The 20,121-nt window shown below is 42.3% G+C and overlaps 1 protein-coding gene across 1 annotated transcript in view; it reads left to right on the forward strand.

Annotated features, from left to right (window-relative positions):
* The window catches only part of CNTNAP2 (contactin associated protein 2), a 1,879,249-nt gene that overhangs the window by 1,612,629 nt on the left and 246,499 nt on the right, over positions 1–20,121 (forward strand). The window lies entirely within an intron of this gene.

Here is a 20,121-nt window from a genome sequence, read left to right on the forward strand (position 1 = left end):
TAACAAATGGCATTGTTCCAAAAGGCAACAAGCCAGCAGAGCTCTAAAGCCTCCTTGAAAGCACTGGAGAAGCGCTTTCGTTGTATTTGACTCCTAGCTTGGAGGGAGGAAGGAACAGAGGCAGGTGGGTCCCTGCCGGGGCTGCAGATCAAATGCATGCTGGAACTTCAGGGAAGGGGGAGTGCTCACAGAATGAACCCGCAGCAGCTGCCCTCCTGAGGAGAGAAGGTCCTGCTGCCAAGGTCCAAACCCAACAGTTTTGAGGAAGAAAGGAGCTCTGAAAATGTTTTACTGTGGTTTAAAAATCCTTCACCATGAGCATGCCCAGCTTCTCTTCTTCCAGTGTCCCTCCTATTTGTCAAGAAGACATAATGTGGTAATGCTGGGGTCGCTGCTTCCACAGACGCCTTGATTCAGGTTAGTGGAAGAGAACCAACAGAAAGCACGTACTACCCCCGCCTCCTACCGAGCTTGATTAAGAGCACGGGAAGAATTTATTAGGTATACAGAGGGGGTGGCCAAGAAGAAAGGACCCACAGTCTCAATTAAAATAAATCAAACTTGGGTGCATGTGCCCACCTCCTCACAACACAGACCAACAGTTTAATTGGTAATCCTCCACATCTCCTCAGACACAGTGACTTGTTCTGGTTATCCTAATTTCTAATATATAGGGTTTAAATAAAAATAATTGGCACAGTCCCTATGCTTTAAGTACAAAGATTGATTCTGTATTAATGGAAATACCAGGTAGTTCTTTTGACATAGCATTTCCCAAATGTATCTCAGAGCTGTGTAAAACAAAAGAGAAAAAAGAGCTCTGAGGTCAAATGTGTGCATCAGCACATACTATCTAGTCCTCTCAGAATCACAGCACATTGTGAGATGTCCTGCAGTAAAGAAATCTGTTTAATGTTTTTTCAATCTAGCGTTGCTCATACAAATTTGACTGAAAAAACCTTTTTCGATATGATAACCATTGACATTCCAGAATTCTGGAATTAGTATTCTATTAAAGAGACTTGGAAAATATTTAACTAAGCAATCTATTTACAATGGAAAGAGTTAACAGGGTTTCATTAACAGCTAAGACATTTGAAGACCATTGACATAAAAAGAAAAGCATGAATTTAGGAAGCTGGGTCCATGGGTTTAGTCCTCTTATTTATAGATTTATTTTACAGGTACTGTAGTGACAAACTCACCCAGACCCACCTGGGAAAGAGAACATAGGTGGATTGGCTCAAACCCCTCACTGTTTTCCACCCACCGTAGTATAGAAACTATCTTAAATGCATGTGCTAAGAATACTCTCCAAAGGATTTTTAAGCACAACAAAAATGGGCAGTCGAGGAAGGTGATTAGGGGCCAGGCTTTGGATTCGGACACACTTACTCTGAAGCCCCTCCTGCTACCCCTGTGAACTCGAGCAAGTTATTTAATCTCCCTCTCTAAATCTCAACTGCTTCATTGCAAAGGGAAATATAGCAGTTTTTTTAGGGTTTGTGAAATAATGAGTATTAATCATATTTATATTAGTAATTAATAATTAAGAATGCTGGCACAGTGAATGACACATAGTAAACTGCCAATAAATGTTAGCTATTGTATATTATCATCATTATGTCTACAAATAATAGCATTTTCATTAACTAAGACTAAGAAGAAAAGAAGGAAGAGAAAAGTAAAATGTCATTACAGATAGAGGGGGTTGAATCTGCCAGCAAGATTTGTGACACGTGTTGCTAATGAAGTGTGTGTTCAGAAAGCTGTCCTGTTGTCTCAGTGGAGGGTGACTTAGAGGGGGAGGTGTTGGAGCCAGGGAGACAAGAGCCATGGGAAAAGAGAACAGGAAATGAGAGACACTTTGGAGGTAGAATTGACAGAATTCGGCATCTGGTTTTGCATGAGCTTGCAGGTTGTGGCTCAGAAGAGACCCTGGCTTCCCAACATTGGGTGACTCCATAAACAGTGACATCCCTAAGATGAAGACCACGAGAGGCACCAATCTTGTGGTGAGGGCAGTGAGTTTGGTTTTATACTTGCTCTTTCAAGCTTCAGGTAGGAAATCTGAAAAAGATAGACATGTCCTGCTGGAATTTTGGCACTCAGCTCTAGAACTCTGACTAGAGGTCTGTGCTGGAGATCTGGATGGCAGTTGTCAATGGGAGGATGGTAGAGATCACACAGAGAGGCAGTGTGCAGAGGGAAGAGCAGAGCGGCATGAGTAGAGCCCTGGGGGATGCAAATCTCTAGGAGACGTTCAGAAGCAGTAGAACCAATGAAAGGATCAAAAGTACAGTGGCAGCAAGAGAACCAGAGAGGATCATGTCCTGAGGGCTAAGTGTGCTTGTGTAGACAAGCATCAAATTCAAGGATCAAGGCTGCGTGCCACATGCCACATCTCTGAGCTTCCTCCCCACTGGATCATGAACTGAATCAAAGTTGTGTTTTCCCCAGAGACCCATAAAGAAGCGAAGTTTGGCTGTCAGTGTGAAGCTGTCTCTGGCAAAGGGGGCAATGTCTTTCTACAGCAAAGCTGATGGTCCTGCACTCTGAGCATCTATGTGGCTTCCAAGCTATCCTGCTCACTGAGACCTAAGTGGGGAGCAAGTCAGGATTCCTTGGCCACCTGTGTCCTCATTGTGAAGCCTCTGATCTGGTTGCACCAAAACAAGAATGAATGTCGTGCTTACCCTTCCCAAAATTTGAAATAACAGTAGTTCAAAATTATCCGATCTAATAAGCGATCGGAGAGGTGCATAGATTCCAAAATCGTGTTTCCAAACCTCTGTAAAAGATCCCCTGCATCCAAAGCAGCTGAGGAGCTCATTAAAAGGGCAGAGTCCCTGGCCCAGCACCGGGTGATTCCAAGTAGCTGGGATTGTGGCTCAGAAAGCTGTATTTTTAGAAAGCCCTGCAGATTATTCTAATGCACGCTAAAGTTTGTGAGCTATTGATTATAAAAGAATAGAATATCAGATTGAACCACACAAAAAGAGCACCATGTGGGGAAAATAATCTGAAGGGAATTCTCCATTTTACTCATGGGAAATAATCCTTATCAGAATTGTGATACTTTGTAAAAACGAATCGGGTGTAGTCGCCCACCTTCCAAATTATTTCTGTGAAAATTTTCTCCCTTCCTGCTCTGAGTTTTCTGATTAATACACAGGGGAATGCTTTATAGTTTTTCAAGCATGTGAAATAGAACAGGAGGAAAATTTCCCATGTGTTTACTTCAAAGAAATATATTTTCAAGTTTAGCGTTAAAAGGAAAAGTCATGAAATAGTTTAACCTTTTTTCATGGAGTGTAGTGGGTTGTGTTCACTCTGTTATTTTTCTTAAGTCATTTATAATGTATATTTCATTTTCCTCAAGTATAAAAATTGACCTTTTTTTCTACCTAAAAGTAACAATATCCAAATTCATCATCACATGTAAACTTTTGAAATTATTATGATTCTCGTTACTGGAGAAAAGTAGAATAGTTATGTTTCACTGTGTTATTCTGACATTGTCCCCTCATTCATCAAGATTCTGAAGCTGAACATTTTTCTATGTGTATGTGTGTATGCTGGCAGTGAAACATAGATTATGGCTGAAAGGTGACTGCTAGATAATTGCTGTGAGAATAAATATAGACCATGGATATTGAAATATTTATCCCCACACTGTGTTGATACTTGAAATCATTAGAGATTAATTAGTTTGTATCTTAAAGGCATTTCAATCTTCAGGAATCGCTTATTAAGATGATACAAAAATCAAAACAGGGGTGAATGATTGTTAAGCCGTTATCACCGACCACGTCATGAAGAGCTGAGTTGATGAAGAGCAGAGAGCAGAATGGATAGAGGTGAAGCTAGAGGCACAGCAGGGTTGCAAGAGACAGAAGAGCACCAAAACCAAACATCACCTTCTTACGTTCCCAAAGTCTCTCAAACGGGGTGAATCTCCCCATTTCTACAGGAGCCTATGCTATGAAGGCAAGCAAAACTTGGAAGGACTTATCCTCATTAAGCATCGAAGCGGAAACCTTACCCAAGTGAAGAAAAGAGCTTACCTACTGGGAAAGACCAAGATCTTAATATCCCTTAATAGGATTAAAATATTCATCAGCCAACCTGAGAGAAGAGGAGAGCCTCCAAGCCGGGCAGACATATTGGATGAGTCTAGCTCAGCACCCGACCTTCCTTTAATATAAAACCACTTGGAGATACCAGAGCTGGAGAATGCCTTCTCCAGGCCAAATCCATGCTCCGGGAAATGGGGACAGGGTTGCAAACTAAAGATCAATTGTTAAGTGTGATACATGTCTTTGTGAAGTATGGCAGCACACACTTCAGTTCATATGGGAAAATTGGACCCTTCACAATTGGTCTTACCTGGTGTTGAGCAGACATTGCACATTTTCAGACAACTTTATGAGTATAGGACATTAGGAAGGTGAACCATCCCAGTCAATTTAGAGCAACTGGCCTCTTTCACATGAGCATTCCACCTCAGATCTACAGATCTCTCCATGTGTCACGTGCAACCAGAAAAGGTGTAGTTAAACTCAGCTTAATGTCATTTGAAAAAAAATCACAGAAACTTTGACAAGGCATATAAAGAATTAATAAAAAATATCTCTAGTATTTTGTCATATGAGTTTGTTTTTAAGGTACTCTTTCTAAATAACATCAATAAATATTACTGAGCTCATCACATCCCTGATGTAATAATAAGGCTTGATTTAGTCAAGTGGCATTCCGTCTCCATGTGGAACTTGATCTTTAGGAGGCTTCCCTGCCTGCAGACTACATGACCCATTGCTCCCAAACTCGTGGACCCAAGGTGGTCTGTCTCACTCATTCAACCATGCTTACTGAGCACAGACTATGAGCCAAGCAAGCTCAGGAAGCCAGAAATCCAGCAAAGGACAAAGCAGGCGAAGCACTTGCGTGCGTGGGCCTTATATCTTAATTCGAGAAAGACAGTCAATAAATAAGTAAATTTAATATATAAATAGATATCTTAGATGATGACACATGCTACAAAAGCAAGGTCAATGGGAATGACTGAGGATAGCTTTAGGTTGTATTTCCCATTGCTTTGAGAAGGTGGCATTGGCTCTGAGAAGATAACTGGCTTCTGAATGATGAGAAGAAGTCAATCCTGAGGAGATCTGTGGAAAGCATTCTAGGCAGAAGAAACAGGGCCTGACATTGGAATAAGCTTGGTATTTTGAGGAACAGAAAGAAGGCTTGTGTGGCTGGAGCCTAATGAGCAAAGGAGAGAGTAGAACAGGAGGATATCAGAGACAGACACAATTATGAGGTCCATGGATGCTAGATCATCCATGAAATCTAGGACTATGAGTGACATACAGTAGGTTCTCATTAGAGATATGAGGCAAAACATGACTGTTTTCTTCCCAGGCTACCTGAACCTTACAGAAGAATCTCCTCTGCATCTCTTTCAACTGAAATTTGAAGACAAGGATACAGTAGCACCTTCAGGCTCCCTTCAGATGCCAGGAAAGCCTAGTATAAAATCCCATAGGAAAGTTTTGAGAGTTAATACTCTACTTATAAGAAGAGCTGAGGGCTGGAAAAGTGGGAGGGAATTGCTTTATAAAAAAGAGTGGCAGCATTTTTTGTGGAAATAGCATTGGTATTGAAGCCATGAGACCTAGATTTAAAGTGAAACTCACATTAAACTTTCTGTGCCTCGGTTTCCTCATAATGAAAAAAGGAGATAGTATTAGTACCTCAAATGATGTTATGAAGGTTAATTGAGATAATTCCTGTATTAAGACATTGCTTGGAACATGGTTTGATAGATTTCAGCTACTATTAATAACTATTAATAATGCTTTCTCAGGATAAAGGATAATGTCCTTTTTTCCCACTGCAGCTACAGTATGAGTTTAGGGTGAGGCCCAGAGACCTAGAATCCCAGTGCAAAAGCTGAAGTCTCCTCTACTCCCATCTACATATTTCCAATATGGACATTCTTTTCAAAAACACAGTCCAATAACCAAAAGTTATTGGTTAATGAAATTGGTTAATGGTATTGGTTAATGAAAAAAAGCCCTGAACTTATTTGTATCTCACAAGGAATATCAAAGGTCACTAAATTCTGAGCACATTGCCTCTTTAAATTCTCTTTCAGCCTGCTCCATGCTCTACGTTTCTCTATCACACTCCACTCATGTTCAACTGCATCCTAAGTTCTTCCCCAAAACTCTCTTTCTTCCAGTCTTCTTGGACTCTTGTCTCTGCTTCCTCTTCCTCTTTCTTTTCTTCTCTCTGATCTCTCGCAAACACACACACACACACACACACAAACACACACCCCAGGTCCCTCCCAATGCAAATCCTTCATCCATCACCATCCACAAAAGTAACCAGTATTAAAGTTGATGTGAATCCTTCTACACTTTTGACCTTTACTCTTTGATAAATGGATACCCACACACACTTGTATATATGTGTGTGTATTATAGATGCGTGGTTAGATATACATATACGTATCAAACACATATACAACATGTACATATGGAGCTATGTTATGCATTTTATTCCTAAAATTGTTTGCCACTTAGCAATATACAATTGACAATTTGCGTAGGTCTATTTTACTGTTTATGCCACGTTGTATTATACTTTTTGAATATACCATAATAGATTTACATATTGTAGTTGTTTCCATTGTTTTGCCGTTAAAAACTCTTTAAACTTTTACAAACCGCTGAAGCACCAAACTAAAAAGGTGTGTGTGGTGTTTGACTGGCGGTGGAGGGTGGAAGATTAAGGAGAAAGTCAAGTGGATTGAAATCAGCAATAAAGCGACCATTCTCCAATACTAAATGTACTTGAAATTTATTCCCCTGCATCTGTAGGTAAATGTCCTTCTGTTCTTGAAACAATAAATCCCCATAAACTCCTCATAAAGTTCTGCACAGGTGAAATGTGAGATTGGTTCCCTCAGAATCCATTCAGGGCTTTGTTTGTGCACCTTCTGATCTGAATTTTAAAGCCCCTGTTTTTCTCCGGAGCCCCTAGGCTGGGAAAAGGTCAGAAGGCAGCATGTTTCAAAGCGGCTATGCTCTGGGTGGCTGCCAGAGTGTTGGAAATACTTGCTTTCAAAACTCAGACTATGCCACCATCCACTTGGGTTCAATTAGCATAACCTCCAGCACCATGTCGTGGCAATTGAAACCTTAACTTTTGCTTTTTGTTATTATCTAAATTCACTTTTTAAAATACTGGGATTGCCAAACAGCTCGATTCTGGATAGGCAATCTTCCCATTGCTCTCAGTGACTTCAAAGGCAAGACTGAGACCAAGACCTCTAGTTCACAACATGAAATTTTGAAATGGAAAACGTAAGTCCAGTCGTAAAGCGGCACGTCATACTGAATTTCAGTATAATAATTTATTCGAGATTTCAATATCCAGGCATGCACTTTTGCACCACATTATGTCAATCAACGAGGAGTGAGGTTTCTTCACGTGGGGGTGCAGATGTCCCTCTTCCTTCGGTGAAAGTCTTTGGTGCTATGGCCTGGTCGGACCCTCTGAGCAGTTCGTCTGGCCCTCAGGCTCTGCTGTGCTGCTACAGCCACACATTCAGCAGCGTCTCTGGTGAGCACGCTGTTCACCCTGCCAGCCATTTCAGCAGCTAGTCACCACTCAAGCGGTCTGTCCTGCCCTCATGCAAATTCCCAGATTCCTTTGAAATTAGAACTGCTCTAAACCAACATATTGGATGCCATGGCACTCACTTCATTATTTGTCTTAATTGTGTGACACAAAGTTATAAAACTCCTACTGGTCTTGCATAATCTCAGACCAGTGTGTGTCCTCTGCAATCAACTAGGTTTCCATTTCAGGGCGATCACGACCAGAGTTCAGCGTGTCTGCACACCACGGCTTCACGCTATGGAAACAACAGCAGAGGAGAGCAACTGCAAAATGGAATCGTGTCCTCAGTGTGTTCTTTTTATCCTTAAAGTCTGAACATCTGTTTCAGTTTTGATGCACTATTTGTTTTTAGATCAGAAATTATTTTCCCTTAGCAGCTGAATGGAATTTGTTTTCATGCTTTTTACTGTACTCCCTTCTTCTCGAGTATTTAGGAGTTGTTAAGAAACTGCAGCATGTTAGTGTAAATCTGAACCAAGTCTCTCACTCCTGCACGCACGGAAGTCTGCTATTTTTCTGTTATTATTAATAAATATAGGCAAAAATTTTTTTGCCTTTTTCTTATTCTTTGGTATTTCGTAATGCTTCTGTATGATGCTGTTGCTTTTCATCATCACAACAACCCTGTGACGAAGGAACTATTTTTCTAATTTGCAAAGAAACACCTTTTAAAATCTTCCATCCATTTGCTCATCTCCTCTTTACACTGTTTCGCGCCTTTACTAATCCCGTTCCCAGGGACGTGGGATGGTGTTAGTTTTCAGTAGGAAAACGACAGTGTCTATGAATAGGATGTGTGGCTCTTTTTATTTCCTGTAATGAAAAGAGCACAACAAGGAAAGTTTGATTTGTGTAACATAATTGTATGGATCATATCAATCCATTACTCTGCCATGTAGAGCGGTTTCCGATTTTCACATCCACCATTCTGCTGAAATGGGCGGCTTTTTTCCACATTTTACTCACCTAATGGATTTGATATAAAATCTGTTTTTCTATGGATGTGAGGCTCTGGGGGGTTTCTAGTCTGTTGACACGTAAGGGCTGCCTCATATTACAGCATTCCTTCTCTGCACAGCGCCAAGGTGGCTAAATGTATTGCAGGCTTTTACAATTCTGCTGTGACCATTCTTCATTACAACAGGGCAGACGATAAAAGGGGAACTTAGTGGCATTAGACCATGAATTACAATTATATGAAGAAAGGAATAGATAAGAGGAAGTAGGTACCAAAGGGAGACATAGTAGAGACAGAAGTGACATCCGTGGAGCTGGCAGCCCTCAGAACCATTGTTGACTGCTGTGAGTGCCCGCTGAGGACCCCTTGGTGATGAATAGGGCCGGCATATCAGATCTCTTAGAAGGAAAATGCCTAAACGTCCAAATAAATATTGCCAACCATAGAAAAGCTTCTGTACATATGCCCTAAATAACTCTTCAATTCTGAAGCTGTAGATGACAGGCTTTGCAATGATCATGTCAAGGAATGGTAGAACTGGTAGTGGGATTATCAATGGTTCCAATTTTGTTCACTTATTCAAGAAACACATGTTGAACACATCTGTGTGTCAGGCCAGATATTACTGGTAGAAAGATATAGAAAACATAATCTCTGCTGTCTGAAATTCACAGCCTAGCAGAAGAGACGAACACATGAAAGTAGTTAAAATAATGCAAGAAGTTAAGTGCAATGATAGATACAAGATGTCATAGGGACACAGGGAAGGTGTACCGTACCCCGCCTCGGGAGGGGTCAGAAGGCTCTTTGGAGGAGATGGGCCCTGAACTGAGTCTTAAAGGGTGCGAAGGAATCAAGCCAGATGCACTGTGTGAGCTAGGAGGGTGGGGAGCGATGGTTGGAGAAAAGGACAATCCAAAAAGAGGAAACCTTGCAAATAAAGACATGGGAGAATCCAGGCACAGCGTGTGGATGGTGGGAACTCGTGGCAGCTGCGTGTTGCTGAGCATACACTCTAAGGCGAGGGGTAGGGAGAAAGGAGGCTGGAGAAGTAGGACTCGGCTTCCTGTGCCAGGTCCAGGAGCTTGCAATGCGTTCCACAGACACGTGGAACCATTAGGGGTTTTGCTCATGAGGGTGAAACAGTCAGTTGTGCATTTTAGATAGATTTCTCTGTTGGTTTTGCAGAGACTGAATTTAAGATAAACAACACCAGAAGCAGAGCCAAAAGTTAGTGTGGCATCCAGGTAAGAGATGACAGCCTGAGCCAAGGCAGCAGAAGGAATGGAGAGCGGGGGACGTAACTGCAGAAAATTTTGGAGGTGCGGTTATCAGGCCTTGGGGACCGGCTGGAGACTGCGGAATGACTCCCATGTTTCTGGCTTAAGAGGCAGAGTGGGAACAGCTCCAAAGTGGAGAATACTGCAAGTGGAGTTAATTTGGAAGAAATACATGTTCACTTTCAATTCATTTAGAGTTTGAGGTACTTGTAGGTCAAAGTAAAGCTGTCCAGTAAGAAATGCATATGTTAATCTTAAACTCAAAAGACGATCCAACTTTGCGCATACATTTTTGAATCATTGACCCGTGGTGAGTACTTGATATCATGAGAGTGAGTGAAATCACTCAGGAAAAGAAAGAAAAGCAGAAGATTTATCCCTGGGATGGACACACAAGCATTTAAAAGTTCAGCAATCCCCAGAGTCATCCCCCACATGGCCACTTCTGTATACTACGCTACTTGTTAAATATTTCTTATTTCGACCTGCATCTAGTGGATATAAATTTGTTCTACAGCCTCCAGATGCAACAAAGTTTCATTTTTGCTAAATCAAACAGATCTTCCTCCAATGCTTTATTCACCGGGTGGGGGAGAGACTCAGGTTGCTATTCCCCCCTCCTTTGGGATCAATCACAGAAACCTTCGAAGTTTACCCCAGACAGAAATTTGAGTGAAGAACAGCAAGCGCAGATGTTTCCATTACCCACTTAGTTATTCATGTCTCCACTTGTCGTTATTAATTTTTAACTTTGAACCCCAATATACTTAGGATGACTAGAATAACTAATTAGGCATAGCTAATAGCCCCAATAAGGAAGGTTTAAGGAAATTTAGGGATCTAATGTGGAGACCCTGAAGAGCTTTATGAGAAAACTTAGACGTGCCCATCTCCAAATATCCAAGTATACACAACTGCTTCAAGCATTCAAAATAAAATAAAATTACCTCTTAAGTACCACTATGTTTAAACGCAGCATTAGCAGATTCAACATATGAGTTTCCACGACTAATTCGGAACAAGCCAGTTTTATCATGTCCTCCTGTAATCTGGCTATTAGTGAGCTCACAGCAGTGCAGGAAGCACCCAAGCACCATGACCTTCGGGGTTTCACCATCACCTTCTTGTTCTCTGTGGAACCCTATCCCCATTCTTTCCCAAAGGAACCAAATCACAGAGAGACACAGGGTGAAAACTTTCTATTGTTGACTCCTCCCACAAGTTTATAATATTGCCCCTTTGGGTTGTAGCAGGGGAGAAGGCTTGCTGGAGAGGATGAAACACGCAGAGAGAAGAGCTGACTCAAGAGCAGCATTTTAATGGGCAGCCCTTCATTGTCAGTTTAGCTTGCCCTGGAAAATGAGGCTGAGAGCTGAACAAAGCTACTCTTACCTTTCCTGAATGTACAAAATGGTTTAATTAAGGAAGTAATTTTTTTCTACCCATAAGGGTACCTCTACAAATAGACTCAAATCTGCATGCAAATGAAGCCATCTGGTTTATTGTTGTAAATAGCACTCAGCCCGTAGTAAACAATAGAAGGCTCATTACATAACTCAAAGAATACTCAAATTTCTAACCTTCAGGTCACTAAAAATTTTCAGAGTAATTAGTCTCCTCAAAGCTAGTATTTACATTGGAAAGTGCTTGACATCTAAGCAGAAGCTATAGATAGGCTTCTCAGTGTGGTCCCAGTGCTGGGCTGTTTGGTGGCTCTGAGGAAATTGCTGGATCTGGCAGAGGATGGACAAGCCCATTGGTGTCTGGACCACACCAGCAGCCACACAGCTCACTGAACCGCAGCCAAGAGAGCCCACACACAATCTCCTCCACGTCAGCCAGATGCCAACTCTTCCAGCCGCTGCCACTTCACCTTTTCCTAGTTACTTGAGTCCCCTCTGAGGAGGGAGAAATGGTGCTCTGGAGGTGTCTCTGGTATACCTTTGTTCAAATGAAATTGTTTATAGTGTTTGGGTAGTTCTGCTTTCTTAGTTGCTCAGTCATTCTTCCTTTCATCAGTTTTTTATTTAATGGTGTGGGGACCTGGAATTGGCCACCCCAAGATATGTCTCTTTGGCATCAGGATTATTTGAGGCTGATTGCTTTTGATAAACTGGGACAGGGAAGGAGGCTCTGAGGAATGGAACTTGCCCTTTGTTAGGACACGTTTACATTTGTCAGGTAAATCTCTATCTGTAAAACGTGCCTCCCTCTCTGTACCAGGAAGAAGAAAGGAGATGACCTTCTCTCTAAAAACTCTTAATCAATACCAAAGGCAAGGACTTAAATCTGCATTTTATTGTGCTAGTCTGGTAACCTCCTGTAACTGACTTCCCTCCCCCTCCCAACGTTGGCATTTCTTAAGGATTAAGCATCTTTCCTTAGGCTAGGAACTGATTGCTGCGCTCACCTGTGACCACCCAGCTCCAAACAATAGACTTGCCACCTGCTACACCCACCGAGACAGCAGACCACTACCTGCTGTGTCCATCAAGCGCTGTGCTGACAGGGCAATCTTGTGACTATTGTGGGAGGGACATTTCAATCACATGTGAAACACCCTGTTTGGGGGTATATAACCACTATGTGCACCCCATTTCGTCAGTGCCCTTTCTTCCTTCGGGAAGAAAGGCCCCGGGCCATGGTTCCTCATAAAGCTTTGTTTAATTTTCTCTTGCTATTCTGTCTCATGTGAATTTAATTCATTCTCCAGCCAGACAAACCCCCATTTGGGAAGAGGAAATGTCTTCCTCCCCTACAATAGCTACCCTACAAAACCATATATTATGTTACCAGGGCTTAAGGATAACTCTCATTTGTGTGTCTTGAATGGAAATTGTTTTTTAAAAGTCAGTAAGGAGATGAAGACACAGGTAGCAGACAGTTTTGAATGCCAGTGAGCAGGGAGCAGAGAAATGAGAGAAGAGAAGAAATGGACAAAAGGGCAAACGTGGATATGAGTCTGTGAGGAGCCAACTGGCTGGAGATGTTAGAACTGTAAGGTTAGCTCTCACTCTCAGTCTAGCTGGGGGAGGTTTGCTCCTTCCCCCTTAGGAATTCACCCCTGTCCTAAAGTGGGCTCAGGAGAAAAGCCTCAGGATTTATTGACTTGCTGTTTACCGGGTTAAGAAAGAGAAGCCCTTTCGCATCCTCCCCCACTCGTTGGCCAAGCCCTTGGACAGTGACTGTACATGATACCAACGCCATCAGTTTAGTAGTGATTAATAAGATGTGCTGAATGTTTATTTTGCTCTCAGCACTCTGCTAAATGCATTTCGTGGATTATCTCCTGTGATTCTCAATACCCTTGAAAGAAGTCTCATTGTTATTCTATTGCACAAATGAAGAAATTGAGATTTAGGAAGATCAAGGAATGTATCCAAAGTCACTCAGTGGGTGTGGGTGATGGAGCCAGATTGTCTGATTCCGGAGCCTGCACGTGGACCAGTGCTCAGCAGTTTCTCCAAGTGACAGACTGGCCAGAGCAGCCCCGTGAGTTCGCTTCCTATTATCCCTACCATCCTCCCTTCTCCACCTGCTCCCTGCTCCCTGCTCCCTGCTCCCTGCTCTTGCTACTGCCACCATCACAGAGGGAACTTCAGCATATCACATGTCCAGTTGCTTCCTTACTAATGGTACGAGAAAATCTGTAAGCCCAGACTGTTGACAGGCAGATGAGAAGCAAACTGTGGAGCTCCAAGAGGTTTGGGAATTGGCGTCATGAGAAGGCCGGATGAGGGTGAGAGAGGCTCACAGCAGGGCTGGTTGGAAGTCTGTGGAAACATCAGTTAGATCCCTAGTTCCCTTCCTCCAACCCTCCAGTGTCTGTTCTATTCCGCCCAAGCAGGAGGCGAGAGGGTTATGCTCCAGACACTAGGCACCAAAGAAAATGGAGGTGAAACTCCTTTATTAAGACAGAATGTAGACATGGTAATCTGCATGAATGTGAACCCATCAGCCTCCTTCCCCTCAGCTCCCAGAACACTGACCGCCACACATATGATCCTCATGAGGAAATTGGAGGAGACTTCTCTCAAGAAATTGAATGATCTGTGACCAAAAACGTCACAGATACTGACATTTGGGGGCCCTTCAATGAGATAGGGAGCGCTCCACATTGTGGTAGAGACTAAAAATCAACAAATCCATCACCACTCCCAGATCCACAGAGAGTCCAGTCAGAGAGTCCAGTCAGCTTTCCAGTACTTCATTGTTCAGTGTGAATGGATAGGCAAGACTCACTGACCATTTAAGGTAATGTTAGAGACCTCATGAAAGGAGCCCCAAAATAACAGTGGGGTACAAGGGGAATCTCAGGAGAAACAGAGACAATGCAGAAAACCTTCAAAAATAAATTAATATTCTCAGATAAGAGAAGATATTACATTTAAAAAACTCTATAACTGAGTGCCATACAAAAGAGAACCATCAGAGAACAAGAAATAATACTTGGAAATTAAAAATGATTGCTGAAGTAAAAACACCATAGCAATGGGGCTGGCTCAGTGGCACAGCAGTTAGTTTGCACGTTCTGCTTCGGAGACCGGGGGTTTGCCAGTTCAGATCCCACATGCGGACCTATACACTGCTTGTCAAGCCATGCTGAGGTGGCATCCCACATAGAAAGTGGAGGAAGATGGGCATGGATATTAGCTCAAGGCCAGTCTTCCTCAGCAAAAAAGAGGAGGATTGGCAGTAGATTTTAGCTCAGGGCTAATCTTCCTCAAAAAAAAAAAAAAACCCCACAATAGTGGTGTTGAAAATAAAGCTGAAGGACTATCCAAGGAAGTAGAACACAAAGAAAAAAGATCAAAATTAGGAATGCAAAGGAACAAAAGAAGTAAAGATAAATCTAAAACTAGTAGATGTTTAAGAAAGGGGAATTGGAGAAATTATTCAAGTTCCAGACCTGATGTGGGGCAAAGATCTACACAAAGGCAATCGTATGAAGTTTCAGCTACGGGAATTAAAGAAAAGATCCTGGGAGTCTCCAGAGAGAAAAAAATATAAGTTATGTCGGAGAAAAAGTTTCCCTCAATCTTCTTAGGGCCCCTGGCTGGATCTAAAACTTAGACTGACAGAGTCACAGGAGAAAAGCATATGAATTTATGTAATATAAGTTTTAGATGACATGAGAGCCTTCATGAGGAAATGAAGACATGAAGAAATGGTTAAACTTGAGTGTTTTTGTGCTCTGTTTGATGAAGAGTGGAAAGTCATGGAAGGAGATGATAGGACAAAGATCACACACTAAATGAAGTAAAGAAGGGCCACCCTAGCACGCCTGTTCTTCTCAGTCTTCTCTGTGTTGCTCATCCTTGGAGATTCCTTCAGCTTGAAATTTTCAATATCCCAAGGTATCGTGCTTTGGGGTAGCGTGCCCTGAACCCCAACAGCTGCATACGAGATGCAGTCATCAGAAAGCATTAGCTTTCTCAATAGCAATGCTGAGAGCTTGAAGATGGTGGGGAAATGCCTTTAAAACTCCATGGGAAAATCATTATAATTGCATTCAGAAAAGCAAATAGAGACTCTCTAAAATGCATAAATTCATAAATAATCTACATAAGTATATTTTAGAAATACAGGGATATAAGCAAAAGTTAAAAGTGTAGAAGGAGTTGTCGCTAAGAAGTTGGGTTTGGCATGGGGAGGGGGAAGCAGGGAATTGCATCTTGCTGTATCCCTTCTAGCACCACTTGACTTTTAAAACTCTGTAGAATGTGTAATACTTTGTTAGAAACTAAAATTAGACTTAAAATTAATTACTTCCCATTAGAAAATATCCTTAGACATTTTGAAGTCAGAATCCCATACCAAATAATTGTTCACGAGATTAAAGTAAATGGCTGTTAAGGAATCTGGATGAGTATGTGATACTGCGTTTTCTGCTCCTGAATCACTGAGGTGTGAAGTGATGATGACTGTCAGCAAGGCCAGCTTTGCTGCCCCAGCCCTGCTCTCCTGCACTGGCTGGAGGTACCTCCCTGGTTCCTCTTGCAACCTAAGAAGAGCCCAGGCCTTGCCCAGAGAGTATTTAAAAAGCTTCCCAAACGAACAACTCGTTTTCAACTTTGCAGTGCCTTCAACGTCACCCAGTTTGGCCTAGCCTTTGACTATGGCTGCCCTGGCCCTTGGCTGGCGCCCTGGCCCCTTTTCACCTGTCTCATTATTCTGTTACTGTTGAGTGGGCCCTCCAGTCTCAGATATTTATCTCTGTTCTGCTTCACACTTTCCTTCTCAGTTTCCAACCTTGCCCCCTTCTGCCTGGCCACACTGGCGGTCCCTGCCGCCTGCTGCAGCACCAGCGCTTGCCATTCAGTGAGTCTCTTATTTCCAACTTGGTATTCTCCTCCAATGTCACTTCACCCTCCATGGCACTGACCTTGATAGCAAATTGCAGCTATTTCAATAACCTTAAGGTTATGAGACCATCAGTCTTACATTTTTCAATGAGGTCTATAGGGAATAATAGAAATTAGGTCATGGATAAGGAAAATGGTGTGCTAGTGGAAGCAGCGTCCAGTTATCAGTAGGTACTAAAATAACATTAGCCTTTATTTATATTTATTTAGTATCTTCAATACCCCAGTTACTATAAAGTAGGTTTTGTCCCATGAGGACTTTGCATATGGAGTGGAATTGGGTACAACTGAGAGGGGCAGGCTATCACTTACCCAGTGACTTAATAATTATTTATTGAGTACTGACTATGCTCTGGGGCCAAAGGTTACAGAGATGAACTGGTTTTCTCCCAGCTTTCAAGGAGCTTCCGGTCAGTAGGGAGCAATGTAAACAAACAGTAATAATGCGCTACACTCCTTGCATCATGAAGCGCAATGAACACTGGGAAAAGCATTCATGTTATTTTGTTACAACCAAAATCCCAGAAATTGGGCAACAGACTCATCAGAACAGGCCTCATAGAAGTTCTTCACGGTCTGAAGCAGCAGCATCGAAACTTTCTTATTGTGTTCCCTGCTCATTGAAGCCTTTAGGCCCATAGCCCAAAAAGCATGTTTACCTCTAAATTCCATCCTTGTACGACTGTAGTCAGATATGATGTACATTATAAAGTATAACTAAAATAGACATTTTCAAGGATGACTTTTAAAAAATAATAGAAGCTCCTCTGTTGTGCCTCCATGGCTCTGCTTCAGCACCTCCTGAGTAGATACCTGGACTCTGACACCACCAGTCAGGTCCAGAGTAGAGTCCTCACTGTTGGGTCAAGAATCGGAACTTTGTCAATTCATCCAGAGATTTGGGGCAGCCCACAAGTGACAACTCCAAATATATCATGTGATAATCCAGCATTTCCAAGAGGATGCCTGCGCACCACCATTTGTACACGGCAAAATTTCCCCGTGAATATGTCCATTCAAGAGACCAAATTAGATTGAAGTTGCTTAGTGAGCATAGAATTAGAACAAATGGGATTGTGGTCTATTGGGAGATTTCATCAAACTAGAATAACTGATTGAACTGCCCTTCTCTTCTCTGGGGATATTTCTGTCTGAATAACCCATGCTAGACCTCAAAAAACACTGACATATTTTACTTGAGCTTTCTTTTTGCTAGAATCATTTAGACCACTGCCCTTCTGTTAACACATCACCACCTCAGAAAATCAGAATGCACTTGGTTGGATTGAAATTTCTAAATGTTAATTACTTTCGTGTCACGGGGATACAGCCTAAGGAGAAGGAATTGCTTTGCTTCAGGCTGAAGTTTGGCTGGGGACTTTAATCCTATTGTCTCCTAGGTTGTTACAGGGCTCTCACCCAGTTAGAAGGAGCTGAATCCTGCTGGCCCAGGGGACTGTCTTCATTCGCTCCTAGGACTCTGGTTGGCGAGAGTATCGCAACTTCTAGTTTGACTTAGGTTTTATCTCAAAACACATTCCTCTTCAGCCAGCTGGTGAAGGAGAGCCTGAAGTCTTCTCCTTATATGTGAAGGCAGATCTCGAGCCAGGAAGATACTCAGCCCTCAGATGATAGCATCTTAAACGATAGTTACAATTCTTTCTTATCAGGTATTATTCTAACCAATGTCATTTAATATTGTTCTTCCCAAGAGGAAACTAGTCTATTTTTCTCCTACTGAAAGCTATGATATTGCAATTTAAAAAAATAACTTAAAACTACACTAAGACTTTTGGAACACCTTAAACAGTAGATTCCACCACCACTGTTTTGACCTTAATGAAGAAATTCACAAACATATTTTACACTGACTTACTGGTTATATATGGCCATTCGCTCACCTAGATATCCCTATGTCCTAGATATCTCTAAGAACAAAAACAAATAGCGTTAATTTAAAAAAGGAGGTATTTCAATATCTCATAATACAGCAACATTATATATTTAATCTAGAATTATGGCTTAAGTATAGCAGTACCGACACAAAGTTAATTTTATTTAAGAATAGCAGTTGAACTTAATATTGCATATGTGTGTAATTTGCATAAAAGAAAGTGAAAAAACAGTATCCAGAAACTAATAGAGTGGATTTAGTTGATTCGTTGTGTTCTTCGAAAGAAAAACACAACAAAAATCAGTTTTTAAAAGAACAAATATTTTAGGTGTTAAAAGAAAATTTTCCACATACAATTTACTGACCTAGTAGGCTTTTTTTGGGGCTATTCATGCCTTGGGCAGCATCCAGTCTAGCAGGTAGAAAGCAGCTCCAAAGAGCTGTACAAGCTGCAAGATTTTTATAGGCCCAAGTGAGCAGGAAGAAGGAAGTTATTGGGCATTTGCTGATTGGTTAGAGAGGGTTACTTCCCTCATATGGAGCAAAGGGAGGCTTTGGAGCTGGTCAGGAAACTTGTGCTGAGCAGGCCAGTGCCGATTGGTTGAGCTAGGTCTTCCTTCTGGGAGAGTCAAGCATAGAAACTTTAAGTTTTGGCTTGCTGGCCTGGCTTAGCATGAGAGACTCCATCTTGGGTCTAATCTGGTTACTTTAACATAGGTTTAGTATTAAAGATAAAGGCTTTAGTAACCGTTTTAAAGCACGCCCATGTATTTTAGTCCTTAGCTGTGACAGTAAATGTACTCAGAAATGTGAACATTAAAAAGGAATTTCTCAGACCAGCCGTTGGTGTCGTGGTTAAGTTTGCATGCACTGCTTTGGTGGCCCAAGGTTCACAGGTTCGGATCCCAGGCATGGACCTGCACACTGCTCATCAAGCCGTGCTGTGGTGGCATCCCACATACAAAATAGAGGAAGATTGGCACAGATGTTAGCTCAGGGACAATGTTCCTCACCAAAGACAAAAACGGAATTTCTCCCCTGGAGGTGAAGTTGAGAGTCAGCTCTTGGTCTCATGATAAATTCTTGGTCCATCTGTTCCAATGGGATGTGAGTCATCCAGTTTGGTGTTTCTATTTTGTCCTGTGAACTGTTTTTCTCCTGGGGACACTGGCTACTATCAGGCAATGGGGAGTGGGGGTGAGTGAGGGCGGGAACAACCACGTCTTCTCCATGAGCTCAGGGTGGAGGCTGATTGAGAGCCCTTAGCGGGGCTCAGCTCAGCACTCCCCATCCTCTGAAACACCCCACAGGTCAGAGCGTCACCTGGAGGCCCAGAGAGGAAGAAGTTGAGGAGGAGAGCCCTGTTCTACAGCAACTCACCTCTGGGGGTTTGAGCAGGAGGGATGGGGAAATGACGAGCCTGGCCCGGTCATCCCTCCTTTTTCTCAGCTCCTCACTTGCACAGGGTTTCTGCATCCCCAAGTTGTATTGCTGCAGCACCGCACCCAGAGTCTGGGTGGCTGCTGACTGGAAGCAGGCACTGCTTATTCCAAGGCAAAGGTAGACGAGAAGCGAAAGCAGAATACCAAGGACCCCATTGCTATCCATCCCTCTAGGTCTAGACCAGGTGCTTTCTGCAGCAAACCAAAGCTGCCAGTACATTTGCACAAGTTCAAGATAGCCACCCGCCACCCGCCAAAGACAGTGACCCCAGAGGCTTCTCTCCATTTTCTCCTCTATTGGCATTTACTCCCTAGCTTCTATCCAGGACTGCTCTTGGTAGGAACCCCAACTATCAATCTTTAATAAAATATTTTATATGTATACACACACATGTAACTGTTGGAAAGTCTAAGATACGTTTGTAAGGGTTTGGTGCAATGTGGTTCAGCAGGATGAAAGTAAACAAGGGCTATTGCTAATGGAAAT

Source organism: Equus caballus, chromosome 4 (genome assembly GCF_041296265.1).
Source record: "Equus caballus isolate H_3958 breed thoroughbred chromosome 4, TB-T2T, whole genome shotgun sequence".
In the NCBI taxonomy this organism is placed as follows: domain Eukaryota; kingdom Metazoa; phylum Chordata; class Mammalia; order Perissodactyla; family Equidae; genus Equus; species Equus caballus.